Below are 9,221 nucleotides of genomic sequence, written 5' to 3' on the forward strand. Positions count from 1 at the left end.
GCCCAAGCCTCGCCAGATCTCCTTATGCGTCCAAGGCCCCAACGAGTCGACTCGCGACTACCTCATGCACTGGGCCGAGCTGCACAACTCTTGCGAGGGTGTGCACGAGGTGCAAGCCATCGAGTACTTCAATGCCGGGTGCCGAGAGGGCACCCTCCTCAAGCACAAGCTTCTCTGCGACGAGCCGGCGACCTTCGACGAACTGCTGTCATAGCAGACAAGTACGCCACGGCCGACTCCTCCATGAAGGCGGAGATCCAAGTTAATGTGTCGGGCAAGGTGGCCCCTCAAGCTCCTCGGACCCCGGCTGGTGACAATAGTTGGCGATAGCAACCGAACGACAACAAGCACAAGGCCATGCAGCCGGCCTCCACTAGCCGGTAGGTGGCAACAGTCAAAGATCAGCAGCTGGAAGGGCAACCTCCTCCCAAACGCCAGATGGGCGGCAAGCCCAACTGGTTGCCCGCCTTCTCGTACGAACAGAATCTCGACGCACCCTGCAAGTTCCACAACGACACGAAGCCGTCCAACCACACCACTCGGAAGTGTCACAGGCTCACCAGGATCGCCAAGGGTGATGGACGCCAGCCCCCTCCGCCTGCCGGCCCGCCGCCTCCTCCTCCTCAGCAGCCGGCGGTTCGGCCAGTCGGCGCTATACAAGATGAATATCCTGAAGATCATGGAGCTTATGTCGTGTTCACCAGCGTGGCTGACGATAGGCACAGCAGACGGTAGCGACAACAAGAAGTAAACGTAGTAGTATCAGAGACTCCTGAGTTCATGCATTGGTCTGAGAAGCCTATCAGTTAAAGTAGAGCCGATCACCCGGAGGTGATGCCCAATCCCGGCTCTTATGCTCTGGTGTTGGATGCCACCTTTGCCACGGAGAGGCGGGCTGCTCGCTTCTCCCGAGTTCTGATAGATGGCGGCAGCAGCATCAACATCATGTACAAGGATACTATGGAGAAGCTAGGAAGCAAACAGAGGCAGCTTCAGCCCAGTCGGACAGTATTCCATGGCATAGTTCCTCGACTTTCCTGCTCACCAATCGGCACGACCCAGATAGATGTCCTCTTTGGAGACAAAAATCACTTTCGACGAGAGCCAGTGTGGTTTGAAGTGGTGGACCTTGAGAGCCCCTATCATGCGCTGCTCGGCCGGCCTGCTCTGGCCAAGTTCATGGCGGTCCCCCACTATGCTTATCTCAAAATGAAGATGCCGAGCTCCAAGGGAATCCTGACCATAGCAGGGGACTACAAGAAGTCGTCCGCCTGTGTAGATGACAGCAGCCGGCTAGCCATGTCCCTCGTGATTGCAGTAGAGAAGCGGCTCCTCGAGCGGGTTGTGGCTATGGCACGCAAGCAGCCGAAAATGTCAACCAACCCCAAGGAGTCGGAAGCCGAGGGCTCGTTCAAGCCGGCCAAAGAAACAAAGAAGATACCCTTGGACCCGGAGCACCTGGAGAGGCACGCTGTCATAGGTGCAAACCTTGACAGCAAATAGGAAAGCGAGCTCGTCGACTCCTCCGTGAGAATCGGGACATCTTTGCATGGTCTCCTAAGGACATGCCGGGTGTTCCAACGGAATTCGCCGAGCACAAGCTACATGTCCGGTCTGATACCAAGCCAGTCAGGCAGCCCTTGCGCCGTCTGTCAGAAGAAAAGAGAAGAGTTGTTGGAGAAGAGATAGCCCGTCTTCTAGCAGCAGGCTTCATCATGGAAGTGTTCTTTCCCGAGTGGTTAGCCAACCTAGTCCTTGTGCTGAAGAAGAATAAGAAGTAGCGCATGTGTATTGATTATACCAGCCTCAACAAAGCATGCCCCAAAGATCCCTTTGCCTTGCCGAGGATTGACCAAGTCATAGACTCCACAGCCGGATGCGAGCTATTGAGCTTTTTGGATGCATACTCAGGATATCACCAGATCAAGCTAAACCCGGCCGATAGGCTGAAGACCGCCTTCATCACGCCATTCGGAGCCTTCTGCTACCTGACCATGACGTTCGGCTTGCGAAACGTCGGCGCCACGTTCAGCGTTGCATGCAGAAGTGCCTCCTCAAGCAACTCGGCAGAAACGCCCACGTCTATGTGGACGATGTGGTGGTGAAGATGGAAAAGCGTGGAACGCTGCTAGAATACCTCAATGAGACCTTTGAGAACTTGCGCTGATTTCAGATCAAGCTCAACCCGGAGAAATGCGTCTTTGGAGTACCAGCCGGCCAGCTTCTTGGCTTTCTGGTCCCAGAGCGCGGCATAGAGTGCAACCCTGTGAAGATCAAGGCCATCGAGAGGATGGAAGTACCCACCCGACTGCTGGATGTGCAAAACTTCACCGGCTGCTTGGCATCCATCAGCCGTTTCATCAGTCGGCTCGGTGAGAAGGCTCTTCCCCTGTACCAGCTCATGAAGAAGACCACTTTTTTCGAGTGGAACGACAAGGCGGATGTAGCTTTTCTCCAGCTCAAGAAGATGTTGACCACTCCGCCTGTCCTGGCGGCTCCAACTCCTAAGGAGCCCATGCTCCTCTACATCGCTGCCACCAGCCGGGTGGTCAGCACAGTCATAGTGGTGGAACGCAAGGAAGAAGGCAAAGCACTACCAGTCCAGAGGCCGGTGTATTACCTGAGTGAAGTACTATCCGCCTCCAAACAGAACTACCCCCACTACAAGAAGATGTGATATGGCGTGCACTTTGCCGCCAGGAAATTGAAGCCATATTTTCAAGAGCACCCAATAACTGTGGTCTGCACCGCTCCCCTTGCTGAGATCATCGGAAGCCGAGATGCCTCGGGTCGAGTGGCCAAATGGGCCATAGATTTAGCCCCCTACACCATCTACTACCAGCCTCGCACCGCCATCAAGTCACAAGCACTGGCCGACTTCCTCGTTGACTGGGCCGAGACCCAGTACCTTGCCGCCAGCGCCAGACTCCACCCATTGGCGTATGCACTTTGATGGTTCCAAGATGCGCACCGGTTTGGGAGCCGGCATCGTCCTCACCTCTCCCAAAGGCGACAAGCTCAGATATGTGCTGCAAATTCACTTTGCCGCCTCCAACAATGTTGCTGAATACGAAGCAGTCATTCACGGGCTCCGGCTTGCCAAGGAACTCGGCATTCGCTGGATCCTGTGCTATGGAGATTCCGACTTGGTGGTCCAGCAGTCGTCTGGTGACTGGGATGCCAAGGATGCAAATATGGCTAGCTACCGCTTCCTCGTTCAGCAACTCAGTGGATACTTTGAAGGATGCGAGTTCCTCCATGTGCCAAGAAATGACAATGAGCAAGCTGATGCCTTGGCACGGATCGGCTCCACCCGGCAAGCAATACCAGCCGACGTCGCCCTGCAACGCCTCCTCAAGCCGTCTGTCAAGCCGTCACCAGAATCAGACTCCATCTTCGTGCCGGCTCCTCCTGAAGCAGTCGGATCCGACTTGAGGACCCCTGCAGCCGGTGCGGGGACTACAGCAGGCGGCCCGGGGACTGCAACAGTCGCACCCGGCCCGGGGACTTCAGAACCCGGCCCGGGGACTGCAGCAGTCGGCCCGGGGACTTCATCGACACAGCAAGCGGTAGCCGACTCCAACCCGCCGCCTCCCGGCCCAACCGCCCTCGTGCAAGTAGCAGTCCTAGCAGTCAAAGAAATTACAGCACCTTCGTGGGCTCAGCCCATCCTCCACTTTCTGGTGAACAAAGAGCTGCCGACTGAGGAGATCTCGGCCCGACAGGTGCAGCGTCGGGCAACAGCATACACCATTGTCAACAAAGAACTTGTGAGGCGCAGTGTCACTGGTGTTTACCAGCGCTGCGTAGAGCCAGAGCAAGGCCAAGCAATCCTCAAAGATATCCATCAAGGCGAGTGTGGTCACCACGCAGCTTCAAGAGCACTCGTGGCCAAAGCTTTCCGCCACGGTTTTTTCTGGCCGACTGCTCTAGAAGACGCCAAAGACTTGGTCTAGAAATGCAAAGGGTGCCAGAAGTTCTGCTCAAAGCCACATCAGCCGGCTTCCGCACTCAAGACCATCCCCATTGCCTGGCCCTTTGCCGTCTGGGGCCTGGACATGGTGGGACCATTCAAGACAGCACGCGGCGGCATGACTCATCTGCTTGTCGCGGTGGACAAGTTCACCAAGTGGATAGAAGCAAAGACAATTAAGAAGTTGAATGGTCCGACTGATGTGACTTTCATCTCCGACATCACCATCCGGTATGGCATACCACACAGCATCATCACCGACAATGGCACAAACTTTGCCAAAGGTGCCTTGGCCCGTTTCTGCGCGACGCATGGCATCCGACTGGACCTAGCATCTGTTGCCCATCCGCAGTCAAACGGCCAGGTGGAGCGGACAAACGGCCTCATTTTGTCCGGCATCAAGCCCTGGCTGGTCGAGCCTCTGGAGCGTTCGGCCTGCTGTTGGCTCGATGAGCTGCTGGCCATTCTCTGGAGCCTACGCAAAACTCCGAACAAGTCAACCGGCTTCACGCCTTTTTTCCTTGTCTACAGTGCCGAAGCCGTCATCCCGACGGACATAGAATTCGAATCCCCTCGAGTCACCATGTACACCGAAGAGGAGGCAAAAGAAGCACGAGAAGACGGTGTCGATTTGCTGGAAGAGGGCCGTCTATTGGCACTCAGCCGGTCCATCATCTACCAGCAGAGCCTGCGCCGATACTACAATCGGAAGGTCAAGCCAAGATCCTTCCAAGAGGGAAACCTTGTGCTCCGGCTGATCCAGCAGGCAGCCAGCCAGCACAAGCTCTCGGCACCTTGGGAAGGCCCCTTCATCGTCAGCAAGGTGTTGGGCAATGACTCCTACTACCTGATCGATGCTCAGAAGCCTCGAGCACGCAAAAGAGACGACTCCGGCGAGGAGACGGAGCGATCATGGAATGCAAACCTCCTCCGAAGGTTTTACAGTTGATGCAGTATGTACCACGCAAACTTTTGTATTAAGTACGGAGACTCTGGGTCCCTCGAGAAGAGCTCGGGGACTACCCTCTTTTATCTATCTGATAAGTATTATGCCTATCAGCGTGTTATTTCATTAAGTCTGCCTGGCACCGGGATCGACCACTCGACCCGGGGACTCGACGCCTTGTACTATGTAATGCTTCCTGCAGCCGGGCAAGTAATGTGTTGGCACTTAAGCTTTCTCCTGCCAGAAGCCGCAGCTCGCCGAGCGACTCTTCGGTCGCAGGAGTTAAGGCAGAAAGGGTGACTGCACGAAAAATGGCTAAGGACCCAAAGCATACACATAGTCCAAGCCGGCTTCCTGCTTCACCGACCGGCTGCTGAGCAGCCGGCCGGCCGGCTTCTGCTTAACTTGTTAGAAAAGTCTAATCGGCTAAGTACTTGCCTCCCCGAAAGTAGCTAAGTACTAGACCCAGCCACAGTCCGCAGAGCGGCTGTTCAGCTGGCAAGACGGCAACCGAGGGAAGGCGGCAAAGGAAAAAGGCCAAAGAGTAGAAAGCAAGGAAAGATAGAACTCGGCAAAAATATTTACATATCAAAAGGCCCTTGGCCACCATTCAACAAGAGTTTGAAATACACCCCGCGGGTGGAAATGTGCGAAGCTAACGAAGTTTGTCAAGACTGATAAGCAGGTAGAAACAATAGGTAAAACGACAGCCTAGGAAGCAGCAGACAGGTTTGGCGGAACGGTGGAGTCGGTGGTGCCGGTTGGTGGTGCGGCCGGCTGGTCGGTCTCCGCTTGGTCGCCCTCAGCAGCAGCCGGCTCGCTCGAGCGTGGCTCGTTGCTGGAGGCCCGGTCAAGCTGAGGCTGGCCGTCTGCTCCGACCTCTGGCGCCTCCTCTTCACTTTCCTCCTCCTCCCCACCTTCTCCCTCGTCGCTGGAGTCGATCACTTCGGCCGTGTCCTCGCCATCCTCGGGGTTCAGCTCGAACCACTCTTGCGGCGCCTCGGTGCCGTTCTCAGCCAACTCAGGAACGAAGACGCTGGTGTTGGTGTACTCGGCGATTGACGCGGCTCGCTGGACAAGATCACGCTCCACCGCCACCAGCTCCTCTTGGGCTTCCAGTCGAAGCGTGGCCAACTGGGCTAGATTTAGCCCAGGGTACCACGCCTTGATGAACTCCAAGGCCCGGCGTGCCCCTGCCCGGGCCGAGGAACCCTTCCAAGCCTCAAGGCGGCCGGCCGCTACCTCCAGCCAGTCGGCAGTCCGGCTGGGTGTACGTGGAGCCGGCATGTCTGGCCACAGGGCGGCGATCGCATGGGCGCCGACACGCTAAAGGCGGCGCAGCATCCGATGAGCCGTCCAAAGACGAGCCTGGATGCTGAGAAGCTGCTCGCTAAGAGTGCGGGGGCCGTCGGCAGCAATCTGCTCACCTTCTGCCCTCCGTCCTTCGCGATCGGCCTCGATAGCCTGACTGGCAGCGCCGAAGTGACCGGAGAAGAAGTCTGATCAAACAGAAAGCAAAAAAGCCAAAATCAGAAACAAGAAGCCGGATTGATCAAAAGCCGGCGGCTTGAAGAAAGAGTAAAGAAGGCAGCTTACCGTCGACCATGTCTTCAATCTCGCCGAAGCCGGCAGTCAGCATGGCCTCCTTATCGGTCCAGGCAGAGCGTTCGGTCTCGAACTCGGCAAGGAGACCGGCCTCCTTGTCCTCCGCCTCCTTCTGGGTCTTCTTAAGAATCTCCGCCTGCTCCAACAGTTGCGTGACCAGCCGGTCACGCTCTTCGGCCAGCTTGCTGGAGTCCGCCTCCTTGGCGCGCAGCGCGGTGTTGGCTTCGCCCAGCTACTGCTGCAGGGCGGCGTTGGCCTCTGCAAAAGTAGAAGAAGAAAAAGACATCAACAATCAACAAGGAGAGAAATAGTTGCTTGGGAGATCTGGCCCTACTGCCCAGCAGTCGACCCGAATCTCGGGGACTACAGCCCGCGGGTGCGCCAGCGCGCCCCCGCAGAAAAAGAAGTTGTCACTAGCTACCAAAAAGAAAAGCAGTCGTCGGGGAGATCCGGCCCGACTGCTCGGCAGTCGGCCCAAATCTCGGGGACTACAGCCCATGGGTGTACCAGCGCGCCCCCGCGGAGAAATAAAACAAAGACATACTCTGGCTTTTCGACAAGTCGGCGGTCCGTTGAGTCAGCTCCTGGACTTTGGAGTTGAAGGCGCCTACGCGAAGGTTATGATCATCCTGCAGTGAAGAAATCAGACAATGTTAGCACCCAGAGCTTGCCAGTTAAAGTTCCGAGCCGCCTGCTCAGCAGCCGGCCCGAAACTCGGGGACTACACCCAGTGGGTGCGCTGGCTCGCCCCCACAGAGAAGTATAAGAAATACAAGAATCAAAGACGAAGAACCAAGAAGCATACCCGGATGGCTGCTCAAGACTCCAGGAACGCTTGGTTGCACCGCTTCAGAGCGTCGGCTTCGGCCCGGAGTTTGCCTTGGACGTCCAGGATCGCCTGATTCAAAGGGCCTGTCCCGCCTCCCCGTACCCAGTCAGCGGGCGCTGCACTGGTCGCCTCGGCGTCCGGGATCGAGGAGCTTGTGGTTGCGGCCTCCAGCGGGCGTGGCGACGAAGCCGCCTTTGCAAACCGGCGGCGTGACGGCATGCGGACCTCGGGAGTCGGGCCCCTCACCATCTCGTCTCCGGCTGGTGGCGCCGGCGGATCAGCCGGCTGCTTGTGTTGTGCCTTGATACGTCTCCGTCGTATCTATAATTTTTGATTGTTCCATGCCAATATTATTCAACTTTCATATACTTTATGGCAACTTTTTATACTATTTTTGGGACTAACATATTGATCCAGTGCCCAGTGCCAGTTCCTGTTTGTTGCATGTTTTATGTTTCGCAGAATATCCATATCAAACGGAATCCAAATGGGATAAAAATGGACGGAGCTTATTTTTGGAATATTTGGAAAATTCCGGAAGAAAAATCCACGCGAGACGGTGCTCGTGGTGGTCACGAGGCAGGGGGGTGCCCCTGCCCCCCTGGGCGCGCCCCTGACCCTCGTGGGCCACCCGTAAGGCGGTTGATGCCCTTCTTCGGCCGCAAGAAAGCTAATTTTTGGTAAAAAAAATCACGGCGAAGGTTTCAGTCCAATCGGAGTTACGGATCTCCATATATATACGAAACGGTGAAAGGGCAGCAGAAAGAACGCAGAAACAGAGAGAGACAGAGAGACAGATCCAATCTCGGAGGGGCTCTCGCCCCTCCCACGCCATGGAGACCATGGACCAGAGGGGAAACCCTTCTCCCATCTAGGGAGGAGGTCAAGGAAGAATAAGAATAAGGGGGGCTCTCTCCCTTCTCTTCCGGTGGCGCCGGAGCGCTGCCGTGGCCATCATCATCACCGCAATCTTCACCAACAACTTCACCGCCATCATCACCAACTCTTCCCCCCTCTATGCAGTGGTGTAACCTCTCTCTTACCCGCTGTAATCTCTACTTAAACATGGTGCTCAACGCTATATATTATTTCCCAATGATGTATGGCTATCTTATGATGTTTGAGTAGATCCGTTTTGTCCTATGGGTTATTTGATGATCAAGATTGGTTTGAGTTGCATGTTTTATTATTGGTGCTGTCCTATGGTGCTCTCCGTGTCGCGCAAGCGTGAGGGATCCCCGCTGTAGGGTTTGCAATATGTTCATGATTTGCTTATGGTGGGTGGCGTGAGTGACAGAAGCACAGACCCGAGTAAGTAGGTTGTTTGCGTATGGGATAAAGAGGACTTGATACTTTAATGCTATGGTTGGGTTTTACCTTAATGATCTTTAGTAGTTGCGGATGCTTGCTAGAGTTCCAATCATAAGTGCATATGATCCAAGTAGAGAAAGTATGTTAGCTTATGCCTCTCCCTCAAATAAAATTGCAATAATGATTACTGGTCTAGTTATCGATTGCCTAGGGACAAATAACTTTCTCGTGACAAAAAGCTCTTTACTAAAACTAATTTAGTTGTGTCTTTACCTAAACAGCCCCTACCTTTTATTTACGCGCTCTTTATATTCTTGCAAACCTATCCAAAAACACCTATAAAGTACTTCTAGTTTTATTCTTGTTCTAGGTAAAGTGAACGTCAAGCGTGCGTAGAGTTGTATCGGTGGTCGATAGAACTTGAGGGAATATTTGTTCTACCTTTAGCTCCTCGTTGGGTTCGACACTCTTACTTATCGAAAGAGGCTACAGTTGATCCCCTATACTTGTGGGTTATCAAGACCTTTTTCTGGCACCATTGCCGGGGAGCAATAGCG

General features: G+C 54.9%; 1 pseudogene; it reads left to right on the forward strand.

Annotated features, from left to right (window-relative positions):
* Positions 1–3,299: 3,299 nt before the first annotated feature.
* Positions 3,300–4,052, forward strand: LOC123100302 (uncharacterized; annotated as a pseudogene).
* The last annotated feature ends 5,169 nt before the right edge of the window (positions 4,053–9,221 follow it).

The sequence above is a fragment of the Triticum aestivum genome, chromosome 4D (genome assembly GCF_018294505.1).
Source record: "Triticum aestivum cultivar Chinese Spring chromosome 4D, IWGSC CS RefSeq v2.1, whole genome shotgun sequence".
Classification (NCBI taxonomy): Eukaryota; Viridiplantae; Streptophyta; class Magnoliopsida; order Poales; family Poaceae; genus Triticum; species Triticum aestivum.